Source organism: Somniosus microcephalus, chromosome 7 (assembly GCF_052327205.1).
Source record: "Somniosus microcephalus isolate GS21.2 chromosome 7, FLI_Smic_1.0, whole genome shotgun sequence".
Classification (NCBI taxonomy): Eukaryota; Metazoa; Chordata; class Chondrichthyes; order Squaliformes; family Somniosidae; genus Somniosus; species Somniosus microcephalus.
In genome coordinates this window covers 190,994,364-191,021,725 of record NC_140993.1, presented here as the reverse complement: position 1 = coordinate 191,021,725, position 27,362 = coordinate 190,994,364, and the positions used below count along the sequence as shown (strand labels likewise).

General features: G+C 42.7%; 1 protein-coding gene across 1 annotated transcript in view; it reads left to right on the top strand.

Annotated features, from left to right (window-relative positions):
* The window catches only part of csmd3b (CUB and Sushi multiple domains 3b), a 1,929,854-nt gene that overhangs the window by 1,155,117 nt on the left and 747,375 nt on the right, over positions 1 to 27,362 (top strand). The gene's annotated exons all lie outside the window — the stretch shown is intronic.

Below are 27,362 nucleotides of genomic sequence, written 5' to 3'. Positions count from 1 at the left end.
TCAGCATCCCTACCAATCTGCTGGAGCACAAATTGATGGCCTGCTGTGACACCATAAAAGCCCCGGTGGACGGTGCAGCCACGATGGCTGCAGTCAGAGCTTGCATGGCATCAAGCTGAGACTGCATGAGAGCAGTCTGAGATTGGATGCCACCAAGCATAGACTGCATTACAGCACTAAGACGTTGCATGGCTTTCACCTGTGCTGCATGGAAGCTGCGACATCGCACATCACACGCAACATGAGGTCTGGGTTGCCACGGTCTCTCTGGAGGTCCACCGTCCTTTGCAGACTGCAAATACTGGGCTCCACGGTGTGCGCAGAGCCCTGTGCAATGTTGGATGTGGATTCCTCCACGCTCCTTACCATTGCCGAGAGGCTCTTGGGCACCCTTGCCATTGCACCTATCATCTCCGTGTGCATGCCCATCACCCTTCTTCTAAAGGCCTCCCCATCAAGGTCCTCATCTGAGTCCTGTGCAACAGAACTCACGCGCAAACTCGCCCTCCGGGGAGCTGGCTCCTGAGCTACCCTTTCCCCCTGGCCTTGCTGCAGCTGACTCGACCCCGGTGCATCACCCTGTGCAGATCCGGCTACTATACCAGCCTCTAAAGAACGCGTAGTGTCTGCGGGTGAGACATGCAGTGACGTGGTGTGTTCTTCGTCTTCGTCTTCTTCCGCCTCGCTCTCAACGGTACCCTCAGGGACAGGCTGCTCAGGTGCTTGCTGATTATCTGAAAGCATAAAGGCACAAGAGTCGGGTTAAGGTGAGGGGAGGGGGGCAGGAAGGGAGAAAGGGATGCATACAGCATGATTAGCTGGAAAGTGGTAAAAGCTTGTGGGGTGAGGGGGAAGTGGGATGTGAGAAGAAAGAGTAGGGATGAACATACCGTTGTTGTCCCCAAGGGGGTCAGCGTCACCGGTGGCCACCACCTGGTGCCCAATGATTTGCAGCACTCTTTCCTCCAGCTCAGAAAGTGGTTGGGTGTCGGTTTGTCCCCCGCCTGTGCGCTCCTGCTCCCTCCTGTTGTGAGTGACCTTGGCCTGCAAGAGAGAGGAAAGTGTGTGAGTGAGTGTGGGGCAATGTGTTTGGGAGATGTGCCTGCCATAGTTGAATAGCTGTCATTGTGTGCAAGATGTGAGATGTGGGTGTGATTGTTGGTGGGTGAGCGCTGGGTGTGTGGTGCTTTGGCCAGTGTGTGCAGACTGAGGTTCAGATGGTGGTATGTAGCATTTGTTGAAGCATTGACTCACCCTGACCACCCGAGTGAGGTTGTTAAATTTCTTTCTGCACCGCGTGTGGGTCCTGGGGACCACAATGCTATCCGAAACATGCTGCGCTACCTCCCTCCACATGGCACGGAAGACTTGCGACAAGGGCCTCCTGCCACTTGCCGGGTAGAGCACCGCCCTCCATCTCTCCACAGCGAGGACCAAGGCTTCCAATGCTTGGTGGCAGAATCTGCGCGTTCTCTCCCTGGGCTATTGATCTGCCATAATGACGCCAGCTTCAGTGGTCTGGTTCCTTCTCCTTGGCCTTCTGCTGCTTGCTGAGACAGCTGCAGATCCAGCAATGCTGAGAATGAGATTCTGCAGCATGATTGAACCTCCTCTTTAAGAACTGGAAAGAGCCTGTGGCAATGATGACTAGCAATTAGACTGCATCTGAAATTGCTTAGCACTTTGAGTCTAACCCCACTGAGCTAGGTCATTAGCGCTTGATTTAGCGCTTCCATCCTTTCTTTGAGCGCTAACACTTATTTTAGCATGCACTCTGAAACATTAGCACCTGAAATCTCGTAAGTTTTCAAAAGTTAACGCGCAATCCTGGGCTATAATGAATTTTTCCCCCATTGTAAGAATCCTCTCCTTCATTCCACTTCCATTACTTTTATCCAGTCTATCTTTGGATACTTATTTGCCCATTATTATGGCCCTGTAATTTCTGCATATTTCTCTAAATTGTCTATATATTTCTTCCTCCGTCTCATCTCTTCTGTTATGTGTCTATAATAATCTCCCAAGAGAGTAATAGTTCTCTTCTCATTCCTTAACTCTGACCAAATAGATTTAGCTATTGCACCATCCCCGATATCATCTTTGTATTCCAGTGCTGTACAGGAATCCTTGATAAATACTGCCAGCCCTTCCCCCACCGCCCCCCATCCCTGTCGAGCTTTACTCCAGCCCAAGCCACATCTCCGTTAATGCTATTATAACAACCCCATAGTAATTTGTGCCTTCAGCTCACCAATTTTATTTAGAATATATTTATGTACTTACAGCTGAAACCTATCTCTGCTTGTTTGTCAGTCTTACTTTTTTAACTCTCCTCTTCTGATCTGCTCTTTGTTATTGTCCTGGTTTTTCCCTTTTATCTTTCCTACACTACTTGCAGATTTTTACTTTCTTCCCTGCTTCCTTATCTTATTTCTTGCCTCACCCAAACCCACTATATTAGTTTATTGCCTTCTCTCAAAACATTAGTATCTTTCCAGTGCGGTACTCGTCTCAGCCTTGTCCAAATGAATCCAGTACATTCTATTCAGGCCTTTCCTGTCCCAGAAATGTTCCTAATGTCCCAGGAATCAGAATCCTTTGATCCTACACCATGCATTTACATCCTTATCTTACTATTCCTTTACTGACTAACATGTACAGGGAATAATCCTTGAAGTACTATGCTTGAGGCCCTCCTTGTTAATCAATCTCCTAATTCCTGAAACTCTCTTTGCAGGACCTCAATTGTATTCCTTCCTGACTCGTTATTTTGAAAAAAACAATGGACTGGATTTTCATTCAGAAGTCGGGCAGGAGGCGGGACTACAACTTTCGGGTTGTAGTCCCACCTCCATCGAGATGCGGCCAATCCACACGATTTTCACTTGATTGACCTTGTTGAGCCTGCCCAGCGGGCTCAGCAGGCCAATTAAGGGCCACCCGGCAATAGGTGACGTCACAGACTGAAATTTCATCTGTCAAGACGTGTTGACAGATGAAATATCAGTGTTTCACAGCTGCTTGAAGCTGTCAAACACTGACGATCTTACTTCTAACCTGAGTCCTTCTACGCAGACTCAGTTAGAAATCTCACCGGCACAGAAAGCTGCAGGCTGTCACTTTTGACAGATCGCAGCCATTCTGCTTTCTGTGCCGGCTGAATGATGGACTCCCGAAGCCTAGAGGAAGGAAGGCTGTAAAGGTAAGTACAGGTCATTTAAACTTCTTTACACACTTTAGACACACCAAACACACTTACCTTTGCACTCATGCACCCATCACTCACCTGAACACGGACATCTCGACCCCTCCAAGTCCTTCAACCCGACGGCCTGACTCCTCTAACCTGGTGTGGTTTGGAGCCGTCGGGAATCCCACACGACAACCTTCAAAATAGGGATTAGGCTAAAAACTGCCTGTTAACTACCTGTTAACAGGCAGTTAATTGGCACTAATCCCTTCCCGCCTCGGGTCGGCGGGTCCCAGTGCGGGGCGGGTACCCGCCTCCTTTGAAACTTACATGGAGGCAGGTTTTGGGCGGGATGGTGTTGGGACCCCCGAATTTGGGATTTTAGCCCCCCGCACGCCTAAAAGCCCGCCTCACGGCACACTGAAAATCAACCCCAATGACTTATGGCTGCCCGTCCCTCTACAAAATCTTTTGCACCTGCTCCTTGTTATCCCTTCTCCTGGCATCTGGGAGGTATTGCACCATTTGTGTAGCACTTTTCAGGAATATCCAAGGCATTTGTAAGAAAAAAGGTCAGCAAAAATAATTGACGCTCCAGCCAAGTATTCCAAATGAAATAACAGGCATGTGGCATGGGAGTGAAAGTTTTCATGGGATTTACACCACTGGATGCAGCCCTAATAGTAAGAATAAGTTATTTAAGAATGAATAAGCTTTTTCTAGGGTTTTATGTCATCAGTTTTCAGCTGGGTAAAAAGTTCAAGATAGCAGCTCAAACATACAATATAATATTGGGTTCCGTTTCTCCTTTTTATTGGTGCTTTTTGCTGTCTGTTCATGGCTGATTTTTTTTCTTTTATGTACTTAATTTTTCCTCACTGGACACTTCTTTCTATGCATTTCTTTATACAGCAACAAAAAGCACGCACAACAGTAGAAACTCCTCAGTAACAACTATTTTTATTATGATTGAAAACCACTTCAAGAACCACTCAGCAGGTCAACCTCTGTTTACAATTTCCGTCTTGCAGATTGACCTGTTCTCCAGTCCAGTTATGCATAATTGAAACATTGAGGGAGCATCTAGAAATTCTCATACTCCAACTCTCATATTACATTCGCTAAAATAAACCTAAGGTGTGGTGTTGCTCTGTTGTACCAGCAGCCAAGATGAAAGGGTGGGTGGAGGAAGCTCAGCTGCTTCTCCAAGAATAAACAGAAGCCTGAGGTAATGTTGCCAGCTTTAATTTGTCCTCATTTTGACAGATCCCAGAGTTTTCCTCAACCGAATCATGAAGAAAATGTTCTATTTCCCAAAATATAACCAAGGAGTTTCAACTGCTGTGTGTGCTTCTTGTTGCTGTATAAAGACTAGTTGTCACAGTGTGTGCTGATGTTTATCTCATGAGGATATCTACAATCACATTGAGATGTCCTCAATCAAACTTGAAAGTACAGCAGGAACACAAACAATAGTACCATAGGTATGGTTTCATGAAACAATAAAATATCGAATGCAAATAAGTCTCTCGTATGCCTTCTGATTTAATTGTAAAATCTGTATTATTTTGCAGTGCTGTCATGCTACCATTTCTAATTCTAAGGAAATAAGAAGGCTATTCTTGTCTGACAATTAATTGGCATAAACATGTTCATTTTATAGAGCTCCACTCTGTAAATTTGACATGTGATAGATAGCTTTAGGTAGCAATGATGTGATTGCCAGTTCCCAACAAAATAATGCAACTGCCGTAACTGTTGAGTCTGATGGATTTCCCTACAGACAGAGCAAAAGCATGCAACATTTCATTGGGAATTTAAAGTGCTAGATATATCTTCGTGACAAAGGACCACTTGGCAATGATGATCAAAAAGAGCATAGGACCAAAATGACCCCACTGACTTATTCAGCAGCAAAATACGAAATGTGTGGGTGACCTCAGACTTTCAGTCTAATCTTATGATACAACTCTCACAAAATTGTGGTCTGGAATTTGCGGTCAACAGTGAAGCAAAGGCGTTTGCTGCTGGCCCCAAAGTATGCTTCGCACAAGGATCTCACGATCCCTGTGCCGAGAACTTCAAGGGTTTTCCGACATTTAATTCAAATCAACGAAGTATAGTGGGGATCCCCTTGTGCGAACTGCTGTGATGTCAACAAGCTGTCTGAGCAGCCAATCAAAATGCAGAATTCTCACAGACAGTGAACAAGGAAGTGAGTAAGCCCTTAAAATTCTAACAAAGTTTGGGGCTCTCACACTGGGGAAAAGGCAAAATTGAAATAAAGATGGACAAACTTTAAAAAAATTTAAATAAAAAAAATGTTTCTTAAGTTTTAAATTTTATGAAAATGGACCAATGTCACACAGCACAAAATTAAAATTAGTTTTCCAGGCCCTTAGCAGTAATAACACTGTCAAAACCCCAGTTACACCTAATCCCTTTGGGTCTAACTTTTAGTGGGGAATTTAACAGCGTACTTACTGCGGAAGAGCCGAAGTTTTCGTCAGTTTCCTTGATTTGGGTGAATACACTGATTGCCAGCTCTGTAAAGGGTGGTGGGGCACAGCACAGCACAGTGCAGCCTGTGTCGGAGCAGTTAATGACAGACCGCAACTTCATGCACCAAATCCCGAAGTTGCAGCCAGTTTCAAAGGCAGAATGAGAGCGAACACTGCCAGTTCACCGTCATCCTGACCACAAATTCCAGGCACGTGTCTATGGTGATCATCTAACTTGCCAAAAGTGATCTGTAAGTGATTGTAGATTACTCCCAAAGTTACTGCTGCGACACACACTTGGAGAGTTGTCAGTAATAAAAAGAATTTGCTTGATTCCTGGAAGCAAAATCATAAAGGCAGAAGAATGCATTGAAGGGAAACGGGGAATGGGGAAGTGGTGGAATGTTTCCTTCTTGATATGTCAACATTAAGGTAACAATTCAGAAGGAAATAATTTAGTGATTCAGTTGGTTTAGACACAAATTTAATTTACAACTATGTAAAGGTACTACCTGTAAATAAAGACCACTTTTTATGGGAACTGTCTGTGTTTTCTGTTAACAGGTGGTGTATAAAATTAAAAAGGAATTCATAATGAAGAGAGTCTGTGGCCTAGAAATTCGATTAAGCCCGAAATGGGCTGTGTCACTGCGGGCCAACGTTAACGGCCGTCCGTAAAAAGAGCGCAGGCAGCACCATTATTTTGGTACTGCTTACTTATTTAAATGAGCACAGCGCAGAACCTCCCATGTAACACGTTCTTTCAGGCGATAAAATCAGCAGGAGGCCGAAGGTCAGGTCCAATCTATCTGTGCGGTGCTACTAAATCACGATTTATTAAAGTGAAGTGCAATGTTTCCGGTTATGTTTCTCGTGTTTTGTAGGTAGACATAGAGGGTACGCAAGAAGAATCAAAGCCTAAAAATACGTTAATCTGTCAGATTTTAAAGAATGCAACCAATATTTCCGATTCTACTCCCGAGAATAAAAATAAAAGCAACCTATTTTTTTAATACACATACAATGGCCCGTATTTTCCGATCGCAGGCCTCCCGTGGGCGAAGGCCTGCGATCTGGAAAAATCTATGCCCTTACCTGAGGGCTCCCGGGATGCACACAATTCCGCTCCTGGGCCTCTCCAAACTTGAAGTGTGCAGGGCCCACGTATCCCAGGGGCGCATGTAGTTCGCAGCGTCCCTGGGATCATGTGGGCCATGGGGAGCCAATCACAGAAGGGAATCTCCCTTCATACATTTGACAGGAAGACCTGTCAAATATGAATGGAGATCACCCCAAAAACATAGTAAAACTTTAAATACATTTTTTTTAATCACATTTTTAAAATGAGTTGAAATTACAATAAATTAAGTATTTTAAACAAAAATAAAAAATTTTAAAAAAATAATTAAAGTTTTTTACGGAGCTAAAAATAAACTTACCTTTTTTTTAAAGTATTTTTAAATGATAAATCAGTGAAAAAATATATATATTTTTTTACATTATTGAACTCTTATCCTGGTAAAAGCAGGTCTTACGCCTGCTTTTACCAGGCGTAAGAATTGTAAGGGTTTTCTGCGGGCAGAGGGTCTCCAAAAAGCAGAACTATCCACCTGCAGAGGCCCTTCTCCAGTGCAGCCGGAGAATCTGTCAAGATCATTCTTGACAAATTGGAAATGCCGGTTTTCAGCGCATGCACTGTGCATGCCTTAAAGCGGCATTTCCGATGTCCCTACGTGAGGGTACACAGCGCGTACCCACCCATAGGGATCGGAATATCTGGGCCATAGTGAATAAGCTTTGTTATTACAGAGGCTTTTCACTGTAAGTCTTTTTAGGATTATATCTCTCCAGAAGATACTTAGATAAGCATTTAAAGGGCAATGGTGTACTGGAATTGGGAGATTTGTTTGCAATACTGGATGTTAGAGCCGGCATAGGCGATCCATGATTCCTCCCTGAATAGACAAAGAGATGTGAAAAGTTTTCTGGATATCCTGAACACCTGAATATCAATACGAGTAAATGCAGATGCACAAATTCCTTTAGAAACAGGAAAAAGTCGTTAGGCCTCCTTTAATTGAAAATGTAATAAGCACACACCTGTTACTTCAGAGCAACAGGATGCATATTCAATACGGATGTTTGTAACAATAGAGTCATAGAGTTATACAGCACAGAAAGAGGCCCTTCGGCCCATCGTGTCTGCGCCGGCCATCAAGCCCTATCTATTCTAACCCCATTTGCCAGCACTTGGTCCGTAGTAAACAGTAAACATTTACAAAGCCCAAATATCATTTAATTTCTAGTTTATTGACACAACTGCAAGCGCTTATTAGTAAGATTTGAAAATCTGGTGTACAAGTGTAGATCTTGCGTTACACAACTGACACATGGATCAGGCCTTTAAATGCAGTACAAGTCCCCCAGACTGTTTGTAACCATATGCTGTTCTGTACACATTACGTGCCAGAACTAACTGACCTGCTCTGGTTGACTGCTGGCATCTAACGTGTATAGAGCAGGCATTCAATCTGCTGATGTGTTTCTGCAGCAATCACCATGAGCTATCTCACTGGACTGGACATACTCTGCTTACCGCGCCGGAAGTGAGGTAGCCACCATTTTTTCTTCAAAACCAGCCATAACGTCCAGCGCTAAAAGTTCCAATTTCTAGGTCACAATATAGTTTTTATAGCTTCAAACATTTCTATTTGAAATCTGAAATCCCTTTCAAATTTTGGTTTTAACCTTGTATTTATACTTTTGCTTCATGTTTTGTAGTGCATAGGCGGCCATTTGCTATGGGCATATGTTATTGACATGGCATGGCTGAAGTTGGAAAAGTAGTGCAGAATAACAGATGAAAATGAAACTGAAGGTCAAAAGGATGCAAATGATGCAAGCGCAAGCGCAAGCGCAAGGAGCGCACGTCAACCCAAGCACCCCACCCACCCGCCCCTTCAACCACCATCTGCCCTACCTGTGACAGAGACTGTAGGTCCCGCATTGGACTCATCAGTCACTTGACAACTCATTTTTAATGTGGAAGCAAGTCATCCTTGGTTCTGAGGGACTGCCTAAGAAGAAGGGATATGATTGCACAGATTATTTGAGTTTTAGTGCTTTGTGCCACAAAGTGATGACCTGTGGATCTGTGTTCATGATTGAGTAGTGGCCCTTGTATTCTGCAATTATGGAATTCAGTTAGTACCCACTGCTTAATTTCTTCCTGGACATTTTTTTCTTGTGTTCCTTCTCTAAACTATTTTCCCCATAGTTACAAATTGGAACAAATGCCAAGCTTACTAATACCAATACCTGTGGTCCTGCTTCTAAATGGTGATTGATATGCAGTTGAAGTCTGCAAAATGTGAAATGAATGGTGATTATATAACCCCATTGATCTCAGATCTTTAATCAACTAGCCTTGCAGAAGCTCTTAGCAAAGTGTAAAATGCAAATCACTGGGAAATTTGAAGATTGGTATCAGTTGATACCATTCCAAATCAAAACATCAGTGGTATCCCAGAAAATGGTGGCTTACCACGTAATAATAATAGTGGCCATTTAACACCTCACTGTCTCAGTGGACTAAGTTAACAATTCAGGTGGAATACCTGGGTGTTAAGTGACAGTCATTACAACTAAGCAGTATATGGAGATTCAAAGGCTCAGTACAGTAAAACCTGTGAAATATAACTTGATTAATAAGTTTGTCACTGTAAGAAATGTGCTTTCAGTGGTCAGCTTTGCTTAATTTTGAGCAAAATCTGTCCAGCTTCCTTTCTACAATAGACATCCTTGCCCCATTTTGCATCCTCAGCCATTACATCTCCCAATTTTGGGTGGCATAATGAAGGAAAATTCAACCCATACAGTTTGAAATGTATAATGAATTTTCAGACTCAAACTGTTGTTTCTATCAAATTTGACAGATACAACAGTGTGAGTCTGAAGATTCATTATACATATTTCCTGTCTTGATTTAACCCTTTGGCCTTGAGATTATACTGTGTGATAATTCCATTCCCTTTCTTGGATTGGTTGGGCCTGTTTCTGTGCCGTATATCCTATGTAATATGTAATGTAATTCTCTCACTATTCTATTATTTTAACCTTCAGTTAGACTTTTATAAGTAAATATATCCTTTTGACACAATATTTCTCTTAAAGAAAAATGGAATTTTAGTCCCTCTACTTATCATCTTATTCATGACCCCCACCACCCTCTTTGGCCCACGCCTATTCCTATGTAACTCCATTCAGCTCTATGGACCGGTACTGACATTCATTTCGATCATGCTGATCTGTACCTCAACTCTATTTATGTGCCGTGTTCCATATCCCCGATCCCCTGGTGCCCTTGCGTAACAAAAATCTATCGATCTCAGTCTTGACAATTTCAACTGACCTAGCATCTATAGCATTTTAGGGACGAGCATTTCAGATTTCCAGTACCCTTTGTGTGAATAAGTGCTTCCTGATTTCACCCCTAAATGGCCTAGCACCAATTTTAAGATTATGCCCTCTTGTTCTGGTTTCCCATACCAGAGGAAATACTTTATCTGTACCTACCCTATCAAATCCATTTATCATTTTAAACATCCCAATTAGATCATTCCTCAAACATCGAAACTCAAGGGAATACAAGCCAGGTTTATGCAACCTGCCCTCATATTTTAACTATCATTCTGGTGAATCTCTGCTGCACCCCTTCCAAGGCCAATATTATCTTTCCTGAGGTTTGGTGCCTAAAACTGATTGCAGTACCCCAGATGCGTCTCACCAAGGCTCGGTACAACTGAAGCATCACACGATCACATTTGAATTCCAACACTCCATTAGCCTTTTTGATTATTTTTGTAACTGTACTTTAGCTTTCAGTGATTTGTGTGCATGGACACCTAAATTGTTTTGCTCCTCCACAGCTCCTCGTGTCTCACCATTAAGAAAATATTCTGATTTGTCTTTCTCAGATCCAAAGTGGATGATCTCACACTTCCCCACACTGAACTCCGTCTGCCATAGATTTGCCCACTCATTTAGTCTGTCTACGTTCCTTTGTAACTTCCTGCTCCCACCCACACAAGTTATTGTGCCTCCTAACTTAGTTTTATCTGCAAACTGTTCTTTAGGCGATTGAAAGCCAGAAGAGAAATAATTAAAATGGTTGCATCTATTCTTGATGTGTTTTTATAAGTTAGGCGAGTGCACCCAGATGAATTAGCTCATCCACAGTGCAGTAAGGACTAACAGGACTATAAGGAGCAAATTATGATGGAACAAAAATATGCTTAATTTAGATAAAGCAGAGAAATTTATAGTCTAGCCATATTTATACTACAATTAATGCTAACTTCAATTTAGATATACATTTGTTTATCAACCAACTTAGAAGCACAAATTAGATCCCTCAGCTATGATATTTAATATGATCTAGTGTGCAAACCATTTTGGCTAGTTGGCAGTCATAATGTCCCTTGTCAAATACAACAGCAATTAGTTTTAATATCACACTTTAATATTTCTCAGTTTACGGGTCCAAGATGTGATTGACTATCTTCAGAGTGTGGGCGGGGGGTGGGGGGGGGCGGAGGTGATAAAGACTTCATGGTACATTTTGTTAAAACACTGTCCTTTTACCCATCACCCTCTAGAATTTGTATTGAGCTCAAACTAATAGAATGAACATTTTCTATCTCTGCTAGTTAAATGGGTCTGATGTGAAACAAAATAAAAACAACAAATGCTGGCAACACTCAGCAGCTCAGGCAGCATCTGTGGAGCGATGAAAGTAGGGTTAAAATTTCAGGTCCGTGACCTTTTATCAGAGCTGTAGCACTGTCTGACCGACTGAGTGTTACCCACATTTTCTGTTTTTATTTTGGATATCCAACATCTGCACTTTTCTTCTTTTTTGGTGTGAAATGAGTTTGCGCCACATCAATTCAGTTCCAAGGTCATGATTGTACCAAAATTGTGATGAATTGGCAATTTATTCTGAGAGACTATCAGACTATAAGAATGACTGGTGAAAGATGTAAAAATATCACACTGATGAAGTTGGGAATGCTCTACTAAGGTTGGAGTTCTGATGCTGCTTTGCAGCTTATAGGTATAGCCACTTGCTGCAAATAATGGCTGAAAGGTGTTTCCCAACTATCAACGGCAACATTTTTGAAAAAGCAAATGATTGAACCATTGCTTCTTTATGGGATTAGAAGTAATTCAATTTTTTTTCATATCTCATATTGAAGCACAGGTGATTAATGATATGTACATTTGTTTAAATTACTTTGACTAAAATTAAATTAAAACTTGTCATCAGAAGGTTTAATCAAATAATCAGGTCTGTTAGGATTACAAATTAGAGGCAGAATTAATTAATCAAATCTGCTGTCAACTGAGAATGATGTAGTTTTATCATTTTAAATTAACATATTTATAAAAGTACATGGAATTTGACAGCTTTTCCCCTCTGTGCTAATTATTTTCATGATCTGTTCATCTGGAATTAAATTTGAGTCTTGCAGCTCATTGTTCTCAATTTAAAATGTTTATCATGTGGCATAAGTGATATTTCCCTTTAACAATTCACTGGCTCAGTTCCACACAATCCACATATCTCTTTAACTTACCTTACTGCGCCCTTTTGATTTCTTTCATCTGCCAACCAGAAATAAATTTTTACAAATTAGCCACGTGCCACATAGTATAATTAGATTTCACGCTTATTTACATAATACACAGCATTTTTAGATTAAAAGAAACCTAGAGAGCACTATGTATGTGATTATTTCCAACTCAACTGGAAAGGGAAATGCAGCTGGGTATCTACAATTTAAAGAGAAGGAAAATAGCAATGTCAGGGGCCGAGATTTTCCTTACCTCATCGGGTCCAGGGTGGGCGGTGTCGGTGGTGGATCCTGACCCCACTGCTGGCTCCATCTCGCTCTGGAAAATGATTTTACGTTGATAGGGCTTGTTAGAGTGGGAATTTGGAGAAGAGGGGGAAGGAGTTGCTGCTTTTTGCCTACACTACTTGTAATGCTTTGTGTTACAGATAGATATTTAATATAATTACCCATAACTTAGGCCGCGAATTTAATGGAGGAGGTGGGATGGAGGCGGGTCAGCTGGTTTCCGGGTTCCGGTCCCGCCCCCAGCAGCCTCCGCTCTGCAGATGTGATTTTCCCTTGATTGGCCTTGTTAAGCTTGCCCTGCGGGCTTACCAGCCAATTAACAGGAAGCAGGTCTGATGACGTCATTTGATGGACGCGTCATCTGCTGGTTTCCTTAAAGGGACCATGCACAAGTTGATTTTTCAGTGTTTGACAGTGTTGAAGTGCTGAAAACACTGACAATCACTGCACAAAGATGAACTTTTGCACCCAGGATCTCCAGTGACTCCCTCCATATGCTTATGGAGGGTGTCACAGTACGCAGGAAGGTTCTCTTCCCTTCCAACGGTGGAAGAAACCTCCCCAGGACACCAACTTACTTTGCGCCTCCACCCAATCCTCTATCTACTGTGATAAATCCATTAAGTGGAACAGGGACTCAAAGAGGCGATATCGTGGAATTAACACGAGTACTTTATTAACAACTGGGAAACACATACATCAGGCCTGCATCCTGGCATTCGACCTTTGCTGACCTTAACAGGAAGTAAAACCCCCGACCTTAGCAGCAGCATTGGCTACAGCACCACCCGGTGGACAACCCCAACCATAACAACCCAGATCACTATATCCCTCCCCACTTAAGATTTCAGTATGAATTTCTTAACAAACAACCATTCCTAAGGGTCACATAAGAAGTCTCCATTCACCATGTTCCATACTTGACGAATCTAACAGGTCAGTATCAGTCTCTCTGGTGGCTTGCGAGTCCTTTGTGAACGTCTAACAGCAAAGTCCCTGCTTGTTTGTGGTGAAGCCACCAGCTGCTCCTGAGCAGTGCTCGGAGTATCTGACTCTGCAACAATGGTTCCCTCTTGACGAATGGGTTCCTGTGGAATTTTCTCTGTCCCTGGTGGGGGCACCACAGATGCACTTGGGTAACTGGGGTAAACCTGTCCTCAGTCTTTGCATCTGGAACCTTCATTTCAATTTCCCCATGTCTGGGAAGTATCTGATCTACATGTCTGCGTACTACCCTACCATCTCCCAACATGACCTTGTATGATACTGGACCGGTCATTGAGTCTATGAAGCCAGGAATCCACTTTGGTCCATAACTGAAATTCCTGGTAAGGACTGCATCTCCTTCTCCAAAACTTCGGCTCTTTGTTCTTTTGTCATGGTTCTCTTTTTGTTTGTTTTGTCTGTTTTCCATTTTCCTTTTTAGGTCTGGGTGGACAAGGTCCAGAGTGGAGCGTAGTCTACGACCTAATAACATCTCAGCAGGAGAGTGTCCTGTGGTGGATTGAGGTGTTATTCTGTAGCTGAACAGAACCCGTGACACTTTGGCTGCTAAACTCCCTTCTGCACTTTTTTTCATCATCTCTTTAAATGTTTGTATGGCTCTCTCCGCAAGTCCATTTGAGGACGGATGATATGGAGCCGAGGTCACCTGCACTATACCATTTTTTCTCAAGAACTCTTTTGTCTCTGTACTCACAAAACAAGTGGCATTGTCACTCACCGCGATCTCCGGTAGCCCTTGATTACTGAAGCTCCGACACAGGCAGTCTATAGTAGTCGTGGCGGAAGCAGAATTTACAGGATAAACATCCATCCATTTGGAATGTGCATCAATGATTATGAGGAACATCTTCCCCATGAATGGACCCGCATAATCCAAGTGCAATCTTCTCTATGGTTTATCCGGCCACTCCCAAGGGTGGAGAGGAGCCGCTGCTGGTGCCTTCCGGTGTTCCTGACAAGTGCTGCATGTCTTGACTAGATTTTCTATCTCCTCATCTAGCTTTGGCCACCACAAGTAACTCCTAGCCAAGGCTTTCATACGCGAGACCCCAGGATGACACTGATGTAGTTGCTGTAGGATAGACTGTCGTGCTGGCTGTGGAATAATCACTCGTGCTCCCCACAACACGCAACCATCCTGCACATTCAGCTCTGTTTTCCTGACACTGTAGGGTGTGAAGTCAGCCCCTTCCGGATGCTGTGGCCATCCCCTCACCACATATTCTCAAACTCTAGACAGTACTGGATCTTTACCTGTCCATGTTGTTACTTGCTCTGCAGTCACAAGTGCCATGTCAGTGTTCTCCAACTCTCTGTCCTCTGGAGCTGCACAGATAGGTGTGCCTGGCAGTGGAAGATGGCTCAAGGCATCTGTGTTCCCATGGTACTTGCCCGCCTTGTAGACGATGACATACTCATATGCCCTCAACATCACGGCCCACCTCTGTATCCGGGGTGACACCATCTGTGGAACTGCTTTCATTTCATTGAAAAGAGAGAGAAGAGGTTTATGATCGGTGCATATGGTGAACTTCCTGCCATATATGTACTTGTGGAACCTCTGTAACCCAAACATTACTGCTAACCCCTCTTTGTCTAACTGGGAATAGTTTTTTTCTGCTGGTGTTAGAGTTCGGCACATAAACCCTATTGGTCTTTCAGTTCCATCTTCCATGCAGTGTGAAAGAACTGCCCCCATCCCGTAAGGTGAAGCATCACAAGAGAGAATGATGTCTTTCTCTGCATTGTAGTGAACCAGCACATCCGACGACAGCATCAGTTTCTTGGACTGTTCAAATGAAACCCCCTGCTCCTCTCCCCACTGCCACTGTGTCTCCTTGCGCAGTAGTTTGTGAAGAGGTGCTAACACTGTTGACAAGTTTGGTAAAGACCTGTTATAATAGTTCAACAGTCCCAGGTAAGCTTTTAACTCAGCCACATTTGTAGGAGCAGGGGCGTCCTGCAGCACTTGTACCTTCTCCTTGAGTGGATGGAGCTCGGTGGCGTCCACTCTGTGTCTCAGGAACACTGCCTCATTCCCCAGGAAAGTGCACTTACTCCTCTTGAGCCGGAACCCTGCCCTCTCCAATCTCTGTAGTACCTCTCTCAGAGTGCTCAGATGCTCCTGGTCTGTTCTTCCTGTCACCAGAATATCATCCAGATAGATGGAAACATGTGGAATCCCTTGCAGTACACCTTCAATTGTCCTCTGGAAGATAGCTGGACTAGATGAGACACCAAACAGTAAGCGGTTATATGTAAACAAGCCCTTGTGTATATTTATGGTGACATACTTCTTTGATTTGTCATCCAGTGTAATCTGCAAGTAGGCCTGATTCATATCCAACTTTGTGAATTTCTTTCCTCCAGCCAGGTTTGCAAAGAGATCCTCTGTTTTGGGAATAGGATACTGCTCTAGTTTGGACACCCGATTGACTGTCAATTTATAGTCTCCACAGAGTCTTACCGAATTGTCCGGTTTTAAAACAGGTACTACGGGAGCTGCCCATTCTGAACATTTCACTGGCTCCAGTATGTTCTCTCTCAATAGACGGTCAAGCTCAGCCTCTACCTTTGGCTTCATGGCATAAGGCACAGGTCGTTGTTTAAAAAACCTTGGTGGTGCCTCCTTGTCTACATAAATCTTAGCTGGGGGGCCATTAAATGTGCCAAGTTCCTCCTTGAACACGTTCTCATGTTCACTCAACACTTCTTGCAAAGTCAACTGTTTGCCCGCATCTATTTGATGTACTGCTCCCCAGTCTAATTTAAGTTCTTTTATCCAGCCCCGACCTAACAGGTTTGCTCCGGTACCCGATACTATAACTACAGGTAGCTGTTCCACTGTGTCCCTGTGTTGCACAGTTACCTTAGCTGTACCTAATGTCGCTACTCATTCACCTGTATATGTTTTAAGATGCAGGGAGCAAGGCTTTAACACTGGAACTTTTGCATGGTTCCACAATTTTGAGTACTCTGCCTTGTTCATTATGGTCACGCCACACCCTGTATCCATTTCAAAGTTCACCTTAGGGTCATTTACTGTCAGTTGCAATGTGATAGGAGCCACTTTTGGAATGTTCTCTAACATGCTATACATTATGAACATGTCCTCTTCTTCCTCCGCTTCCCCGCTGATGTGGTGTGCTCCATGTTTTTTCACTTCTCTCCCTTGGTTTTGCTGTCCTCCCCCTTTTGGTTTGGATTCCTCCACAGGTGATTTTGCCCTGCAAGCTCATTTTATGTGTCCTTGTTTCCCACACTTGTAGCACTTTTCCTCCAGAAACCGGCATTCACTCGCCAGGTGATCGCCCTCGCATCTATAACATGCCTTCACATGCTCACATTGTGGTTTCTGACGCATGTTCAACTTGTGCACAACAACCTGACCTGCAACTTATGTAGCATTAGCCCTGTCTGAACCCTGTATTTCTTTTACATCTCGGTTCGCTGTCTCGATGGCTTGAGCAAGTTCCAATGCTTTTTCATAATTAAGCCCAGTCTCGGATAATAATCTATGCTGCATTCGGTCGTCCATAATTCCGCAAACTAGCCTATCTCGCAGCAATTCCTTCAGGTTGTTCCCATAATTGCAATCTTGTGCTAATTTATGCAACACGGCTACATAGTCCATTACGCTCTCTTCCTTTTTCCTGTTCCTTGAATTAAACTTGAACCGCTGTACAATCTCACTAGGCTTAGGGTTGAAATGTTCTTTTAGCAAGGCCACTAATTCAACAAATGATTTGTCTCCAGGCTTTTCAGGACTGAGCAGATTCCTCATCAAACTGTAGGTCTGGCTTCCCACTGAACTAAGCAGAATGGCTTTCCTTTTTCCGGCATCATTTATTTAATTTGCTTCGAAAAAGTAACCCAACACTTCACAGTATTCTTCCCAGGTTTGTGCTTGAATATCAAAGGCGGAAACCGTTCCTACCGTGGCAGCCATGCTCTCTTCCAACTGGTAGCTAACCGTAGCTCGTAATTTTGTTGTTTAAACATCCTGGCAGACTTCTCTTCTTCAATCAGGGTCCTTTTAGATACCTCGTCGCCAAATGTGATAAGTCCATTAAGTGGAACAAGGACTCAAAGAGGCAATATCGTGGAATTAACACGAGTACTTTATTAACATCTGGGAAACACATACATCAGGCCTGCATCCTGGCATTCGACCTTTGCTGACCTTAACAGGAAGTAAAACCCCCGACCTTAGCAGCAGCATTGGCTACAGCACCACCCGGTGGACAACCCCAACCATAACAACCCAGGTCACTATATCTACTTTATCACTTCCCCATCTCACTAGCCACCCCTCACACTCACCCTCATTCTACTGCAAGCATACCAACTAACAACACACAAGGGTGGGCACTTGAGAGGTTTAGCCAATGTCCTTGTGACGTTTCTGGTAATGTGTTGTCATACAGTGAAACCTCTTTTTCAAAAATTGCCCCTTATTGGATAGATCTGAGCGCACATTGAGAAGTGTTTTACTGAGTTCCAGTGATTGTTCAGTTATAACCCCCCCCGCCCGCCCCCCCCCCCCCCACTATAGTGATGTGTGTGCATGGAATGGCTTGGACATTAAAGGAATACTTCACGGTGCTGGTGCGGGATGGTGTCAACCTGCTGCATCTTGTGGCAGCCAAGGTTTACAGCATCAAGTGAAGAAAGTCTGGCCATGGTGATGCCATCGCAGGCCAGCAATTTTGTCAGGGGCTTATGCCCTGTGTCCAGTGCAACATCAGGTGATGGCGGCTGAGGTTGGTGATGTTGGTGTTGGGGATGATTGTGGAAAGATTCAGAGGACCAAGGTCTGATTATTTAATTGGCTCCGATGTTGCTGGAATAGATGGCAGCTGCAGGTGAGATGACCGAAGCGATCTGTCACTGGTGAGAGAGGTTCTCCCAATGAGGTGGCACTGGACATACAGTTGGATCTAAAAACTTGTAAGCTAAAGAAATATCTGTATGTATTAAGATTGCAGTAACCAACATTTTCTTTGCTCTGAAACTCACCATGTGCAACATGGCATCCTTCACACTACTTCTGCAGCTGTCATCTTTTCACAAACATCAGACCAGATTCACAACACACCAGGTTGAGCTGGCATAGTCCCCGAACAGCAGGTAACCCGTGGGGGAGAACGTAAAATTATAAGTAAGCCTCAAAAGACTCTTAAATTGGCTCTTAACAAGCCATCTAAGTACCAGAATTGTCTCCCCCGGCCGCTTGGTGTCGGGTCAGTTCTGCGCTGACCGACCCGACAGCTGGGAGACTCGCGTGGAGGCGGGTTGACAGCGGGTTTCCTACACACTGTCAATCTTTGCGATTTTGACAGCGGACCTGCCTCCAAACCCGCCCCCTCAGTGCAATTAAATTCACGGTTTTAATCTAGATCAATTAAGTAGTCAAGAAACTAAACTGTAAACTAAGTTACTTAAATACAAATTAAGTGCAGGTGGTGTGCCTCAACTGCAGCATGTGGGAGTTTGTGGAGAGCATTGTGATCCCGAACAACCACGTTTGCAGTAAGTGCCTGCATCTTGAGGAATTTCATGCAGGGAGGTCCTCTTCCCTTCCGATGGGCGGAAGACACCTCCTCAGGAGACCAATACAGACTGACCCGCTGTCAAGAAATCAAATTTCCCACCCGACCCGCCACCGATCCCGGCTGCTAATCCCCCGGAAAATTCCGGCCAGTGTGTTTTAAACAATGTAAATTGAACAAGCACAGTGGCATCATTTACCTTTCATTAGCAATCTCTCTTCAATTAAAGTTTGAAGATGGCAATATTTACTAGCAACAGACCGCTGTGATTACTGATGCATGCGAATACAGACACAGGTGATGCCTGAAAGGAATTGAATCAAAATGATGCAAAATGTTGCATAGAATCTTTGGGAGCAGGAGGGAGTAATTGGGAGGGAGGTACATGAAACATGATCCAGCAATCCCAGCAGGGATCACATCTCTGGAAATTGTGGTTAGCGTCATTTTAATCAATGGAAATCCATGGGCTGTCGCTCGCAATTTTCCAGGATATTCTCCCGATGAGTGCTGCTTCCAGCTGGAATTGATGGATCATGCCTTTGGATCATCATCTAGTTACGGAGTTCATTGACCAGGGTCTGGTAATGCTGCAAATGTAGGACCACAGAGTTGACTGACTTCACTTTGAAACAAAAAGTTTTGATCACCAAGTTCTAATGGAGATTCTGTGGCCTAACTGAAATATTGGAGCCTCCATTTGATTCCAACAGTGAAGTGTTTAAATTTTTTTCTCTTACTGTTTAGTATATAGTTTACTGTATTCGAATGTAAAATGTGAATCGTGTTGTAGTAGATTCCTCCCTTCAAGTTACTGTAGTTGAATTGAAATGCATGAAGTTGCATATAAGCTGAGTCAGATTCTGTTCTAAATAAAGTTGAGCTGCACAAACAAGTTAAAAACTAACAGCAACACACCAGTACAGCACTTAAAATAAATTCTGACCATCGCGCGCACACACACACACACACACACACACACACACACACACACATTATGAAACCATTACTACCTCTTGCATTAATAGGGAAGCCGTATTGTTTTTTTTTCAAATGGAAGCTAATATTACAGAAGCCACCAAAATGGACAAGAGCACTGTTGTGAGATAAATGATGTCTCGTGTAGAAATAGTAGCAGTACACCATTGGAAATAGGCCACAGGGGCGCTGAAATTCTGCAGGACTTCTACATGTCTCCTGCCATAACTCCTGTGGGAGACCAGCCGAACCCCGTTTACAGCCATTTTCACCGATTCTCTGGGGGTCGCGCCACTGTCTCTAAATTGTCAGGCATCTTGTCTGACATCCAGTACTGGATGAACAGAAATTTCCTCCAATTAAATATTGGGAAAACCGAAACCATTGTTTTCGATGCCCGCCACAAACTCCGTTCCCTAGCCACCGACTCTATCACTCTCCCTAGCATCTGTCTGAGGCTGAACCAGACTGTCATATTTGACCCTGAAATGAGCTTCCGACCACAAAGCCGCGCCATAATTAAGACCACCTATTTCCACCTCCGTAACATTGCCCGTCTCCGCCCCTGCCTCAGCCCATCTGCTGCTGAAACCCTCATCCCTGCCTTTGTTACCTCGAGATTTGACTATTCCAACGCACTCCTGGCTGGCCTCCTACGTTCTACCCTACATAAAGTTGAGATCATCCAAAACTCGGCTGCCCATGTCCTAACTTGCACCAAGTCCCGTTCACCCATCACCCCTGTGCTCGCTGACCTACATTGGCTCCTGGTTAAGCAATGCCTCGATTTTAAAATCCACATCCTTATTTTCAAATCCCTCCATGGCCTCGCTCCTCCCTATCTCTGTAATCTCCTCCAGCCCCACAAACAACCCCCCCCCCCACCCCCCAAGATATCTGCGCTCCTCTAATTCTGCATCCCTGATTTTAATCGCCCAGCCATTGGTGGCCATGCCTTCAGCTGCCTAGGCCCCAAGTTATGGAATTCCCTCCCTAAACCTCTCTGTCTGTATACCTCTCCTTCCTCCTTTAAGACGCTCCTTAAAACCTATCTCTTTGATCAAACTTTTGGTCATCTGCCCTAATTTGACCTTATGTCGCTCGGTGTCAAATTTTGTTTTATCGCACTGCTGTGAAGCACCTTGGGACATTTTACAATGTTAAAGTTGCTATATAAATACAAGTTGTTGTTGTTGAAAAACCAGAATCATTGCATAATAAGAATGAGGACTAAATGAGCCACCAAGTAGTGTGAAAAATTGAATGTATATATTTATAGTAATTTTTAAAATTATATGGGCCTCATATTCGGCACCTTAGCACTGGCTGTTAAGGCCGGTGTTGTTGAAAAATTGGCGTCCGCCTCGTTTCTGGCCACACCATATTGGTCTTTTATGGGCACGAGCTAACCTTGCCCCACAGTGGCACCGCCCATTTACAGATTTCTGTGCCTTTGTTGAGCAGTATTTTTTTTTCAAAAGTTCATTTTTTGATCCTTCGTTTACTCTGAAATTCTGTACATGTTCTACCGGTCTCCCATTGTAACTCCGGTGGGAGACCTTGGAACCCCAAGGGAAGTGTAGTTTATGGCCGTTTATGTTCATTCTCTGGCCATTCTGCTGGTCTTCCACTGGAGGTATGGCAGGAGACCAGTGTAACCCTGCAGAATTCCAGCACCTAAATCCTGTTCTTCTAAAGCATGTGTCTACTCATTCCCCTTTGTGATTGTTATGCATCATGGCGGTGATTATCCTGCTCCAATGACTTTGTTAACATTACCCTTTGTCTTTGTTTGCAATTAAACTCAACGCATACAAATCAATCAAACCAATATAGGGTTAAAGGTGCTTTCTCCCTCATTAGTAAGGCATGCATTCATATGCAGTTAGTGCCTCATAAAACAGTGAGAGGGAAAAATCAATTCACTCCTGCACCATAGAATTCTTGCCACATTAAATGGAATGAACAATTGTCAAATAAAACTGTAGATAGGCATTCAAAATATTTCAGCAACAGATGAAAAGAATCAGTAAGGGAAAAAGGGAGTGTGTCAAAGGCTGGTGTTCCAAAGATAAATAGGGAGATTAGGTCAAATATTAAAATTTAAAAGATGATCACTTACAGGGTAAATAATAAAATATAAAGCCAGGACAAATATAAAGAATATACAGAGAAACTAGAAAAAGGGTGGCTTAAAAAGGCCATGACAGAAAATTAGTAAAACCATAATGGACAATTAAAAGGCTTCCATATGCACATTAGTAATAAGATGATAGTCAAGGTTAGAAGTAGGACTGCTAGCAAATGAAAGAGGCAACCTTGTCATGTAAAGAAAGAGATTGGTAGAAATGCTAAATAAGCACTTCGCCTCAGTTTTCACAGAAGTGGTGAATATTGTGACTGTAGAACCAATAGATGTGGGTCGTAGTACTATGAGTGGAGGTTGTTATTCAAATAGAAATGGTACGAAAGAGTTTATCTCAGACTTAAGGTAGACAAATTATTGGGATCTGATGATTTCTTTCTGAAAATTCTGAGAGAAGCTAATGAAGAAGTAGCAGGGACTCTGAATATAGTTATCCAAAAATCTGTGGGAAGGAAAGTTATGCCAGAGAACTGGAGAGTGCCATATGTGACGCCCTCTGGGGAAAAAAGACACATAAACCAGGAGAGTGTAGTCCAGTTAAGCTTATTTCAGTTGTTGGTAAACTAACAGGCACTGAAATTCTATGGGTGTTCTACCAGTCTTTCACTGTAACGTTGATGGGAGAAAATCTTCCAGAGAAACGATCATTTATGCGGTTTCTTTGGGGGTTCTGCTGATCTCCTACCGAAGTTATAGTGGGAGACTAGTGGCACCAATGATGTGGCCATATGTGGGCTTGGATGGGGCATGGCCCAGACAATTAGCACCCAGGCCTACCCAACTATGTAGCAGATGTGACCAGACTTGGGGCCTTGAGAATGGATACTTTGTCCAAAGAGGCAATGGGCTGGGACATGAATTTTAACAAAGAGGGATAGAAAACTCACAGGAAGATCTGATTCTTTGAAAGTAAAGTTACCTGCTCCTCCAGGCACAGCTCTATTGCTTTGGAGAAATTATTGCTGCAGCTGGTGTTTTGGTTGCTTCAAGAACACATTGCTGCTACCTCATTGTACTACTTTTCTTTCCATAGATTATTTTTTGTGGTTTAGTTTGACATGGTAAGTGTTTAACACTAGATTTCATATTTAATCTCATTTATTTTAATTTTTTTTCTGTATATATGAATTTAGAGATAATTTTGTGAGATTCTGCTCCCAGCAATAAGGCTTGCTGATTGTTAAAAATGTGAATGTCCACCAACAACTAAAGTAAGATTAACTAAACTACACTCTCTTGGTTTATAATTCTCATAGAATCATAGAATGATACAGCACAGAAGGAAGCCATTTGGCCCATCATGCCTCTGCCATCCCTATGAAAGAGCTATCCAATTACAGTAGTTCCATTCCCTTGCCATTTCCCCATAGCCCTGCATGTGTTTCCCCTTCAAGTATTTTTCCAATTCCCTTTTGAGAGTTAGTATTGAATCTGCTTTCATCACTCTATTAGGCAGTGCATTCCCGATCATCAGAACTCGCTGTCAATTACCTTCTATCTGTGTCCTCTGGTTACTGACCCTACTGCCACTGGAAACAGTTTCTCCTTTTTTACTCAATCAAAACCCTTCATGATTTTGAACACCTCTATTAAATCTCCCCTTAACGTTCTCTGCTCTAATGAAAATAACCCCAGCTCTCTCCATTCTGTAAGAAGATTTACCCATTTATTGCTGTTTAAAGGTGCATTTCCACTGCAATTTTAGCATTGGTGCAAAGCAATTTCCTCTCTGCACTGACACAAAACTGGTAGTGTAAATCCACAGTTGGTGTCTGATCCAACTTCAGACCAAAGTGAAGTGGGTTGAGTAGGCTTGTCTTTTACATGGAATGTAAGTACGGTATGGTGTCCAATATGGTTTGCAAAGTGCTCAAGGCACCTGTTGGACCTCCTAGACAAGTTGGGAACCTATCCACTCTTAATTTCAATGTTTAGAAAACAGCGATTCTCCTCTCTCTACTCTGCTAAACAGTCACATTTCTAACTTTCAGGAGGCAGCTCCACATTTGTTTGGAAAGACTTGTTGCAGAAGCTGCATTCCCTTGCCATACAATTTTAGTTGTACTTACTGCAGAAATTGGTCTTGAGGTGCTGCAAAATTACTAAGCACTTAGGAAAATCACAAGTTAATCAGGATGCTTGACCAACCTTATAGAATTTTTGAAGAAATAATGGAGAGCATAGGCAAAGGAAATACAGTGAATTTTAAAGAGTAATTGATAGGAACCACATCACGCACATGGCAAAGATAATGGCAGGAGAAATTAAAGAGAATGTGGTGAAATGGATGGAGAGAAGGTGAGCAGGCAAAAAACAAGGGATTGGATAAACAGAAGTTCCTCAGACTGGAAAGATCTGATGAGTCGGTGTTCTAATTTATAATTGGGTTCTCTTGCTCTTCTCTCCACAAACAAAAAAAGATACCAGACACATTTTCATGATTGCAATGCTTCTGTGTGCTTATCAAGGTGAGGGATATTAATGTTGCGCATCTAAGGGTTAATCTTATGATTCAGCACTCGGGGCACAGAACGTTGCGTGATGAGAGTGCATATCAAAAATTTGTGTTTTAATGAGTGGCAAATCATGTCAGCCATTGACCTTCATATTCCCAATATGCATTCCCATCATGCAAAGGCCTGTGCCAGGAGTACCAAGTCAAAACACTCACCCCTTACTGCCAAGATTAAGCACTCCAAGCTTAGGCATAGAATACTTAATGCACAATAAAACTTCCCCCTAACAATATGTCTTTGCCCAACCTCAGAAGACCACCTCCTACTGCACCAGACAATTTTTCATTTCTCATAACAATTTGTGGTCTCTCTTGAGTGAGGCTGCAAATTCTGTGCCATTGCCCATGCCCATCAAGAACAGTATTGGGACTAGCCAAACTTAATACGAAAAGAACCCACACTCAACAGACCTGGAAAATTTCCATCCTCTAAGTCTGGGCTATATTTGCTGAAATGCTGTTATCTAATCACTCAAGTACCCTAGAAGGTCCATTTAAAAAATGTTATCAGGGATGATTCCCCACAGCAGATTAGGTATTGATATTGTTTGTTGCTTATTCGTTCTGGCCCGTTTCTAATGTCTTAGAATGTAACTTAAAAGCCAAAACAAAATGTTCTAGTTGACAAACTTTATGTGATTGATTTATTATTTTTATTTATTATTACTTTCTGGACTGTAGATGAAATGTCTTGTATTATTCCTGTAAGCTGAACAATTATGGGAACTGAGCACTGTAGTAGATCAGCATACCGTCCTTTCACCTTACATGTGAAATGTAGGTTACCACCCAACCAATATTTCAGTGGCAAAGAACCTGAATGTTTAATTGATTAGTTTAGTGCAACTGTTTTTCTGGTAGGTCACAAAGGTCGTGAGGCCACATTCAGAGACATAGTACTCGTAATGTGGGGAGTTCAGTATCCAATGAAATGGCATGGAGGAGTAGTCAATGAAAGATTATGAAGTGATGCTATCCCCAATAATTGATTGCTTATCAAGGGAGGCAATGAGGTATTTGCTTTTATGTCATGATGACTGCTTGAAGACAACAGGGTATCTACATTATGCTCTGATATTAATGAGGCAATTGAGGGTCTCAGCAGAGAACAGAGATAAGCAGATACAGCTTTAATCAGAATCCTAGTTCCAAACCTACTGAGCCAGCTCAAATTAATCACAGCTGATATACATATTTATTTCTACTACTGGTCTCTGTTACATTCTGTATTGAAATAAACATTGAAACCGACTAAGTAATTTCCACAGTTACAACCCACTCCATTCATATCTGTGGATGTAGGCATATGAGCTGTGTTGAACTCACCACTGTATCTTGTTATTGGAGTCAATAATATTATCTAACCACTACATATGTCTTACAGTAATATTTCAACTGATGATTATAGATGCATTGCAAAGAAGGCTTCATTTAGATAATTGCCATCATTTGTTGTACTTGCAATTGATAAGTAAGCAGTTAGTAAAACCTAGTATGATCCAGCTTAAAAGTAAGAAACTGGTTGACAATAAATATAGCAGCCAGGTTTAGATGTGGTGCTATCATAGAGAAAGTTATTTATTAATATGTTAGGTGCCTACATAGAAACATAGAAGATAGGAGCAGGAGTAGGCCATTTGGCCCCTCGAGCCTGTTCCGCCATTTAATGAGATCATGGCTGATCATCCAATTTCAGTACCCTGTCCCTGCTTTCTCCCCATATCCCTTGATCCCTTTAGCCTTAAGAAATATATCCAACTCCTTCTTGAATATATTTAATGAATTGGCCTCTACTGCCTTCTGTGGTAGTGAATTCCACAGGTTCACCACTCTCCGGGTGAAGAAATTCCTCCTCATTTCTGTCCTAAATGGCTTACCCCTTATCCTTAGACTGTGACCCCTGGATCTGCACTCCCCGACCATCGGGAACATCCTTCCTGCATCTAGTCTGTCCAGTCCTGTCAGAATTTTATAAGTTTCAATGAGAAATCTAATCCTCTCCGCCTCTCTAGCTCTCTTTCCTCCTTTAAGACGCTGCTTAAAACCTATCTCTTTGACCAAGCTGCCCTAATTTCTCCTTATGTGGCTCGGTGTCAAATTTTTTGTCTTATAACACTCCTGTGAAGCACTTTGGGACATTTTACTATGTTAAAGGCGCTATATAAATACAAGTTGTTGTTGTTGTTGTTGACTTGCATTTGTACAGACTCCAGAGTGGGATTTTTTCAACATTATTTTACAAATCTTGCTTGTTACACAGTAAAAACTTTGGAATCTGTCTGTCTGCGATCAACTTAAAGAAATGTTGTGATTTGGGCGAGTTTTTAAGTCAACACCATTTTTGGAACTGCTTGTTCTGAATATCTGAGAACTGGTTCAGAACTGGCACAATGGGGATATGGGAAATTAAATGCTGCAACAAATGTTATGTTAACTTAACACAAGCTATAATTTTACAATTTTCATGTTACTTTAATTTTTAGCTGCTGAGAAACAGTAATAGTCCTTACACAATAGTCTATTGACTTGCACCATTTTATACTTCCCTTTAC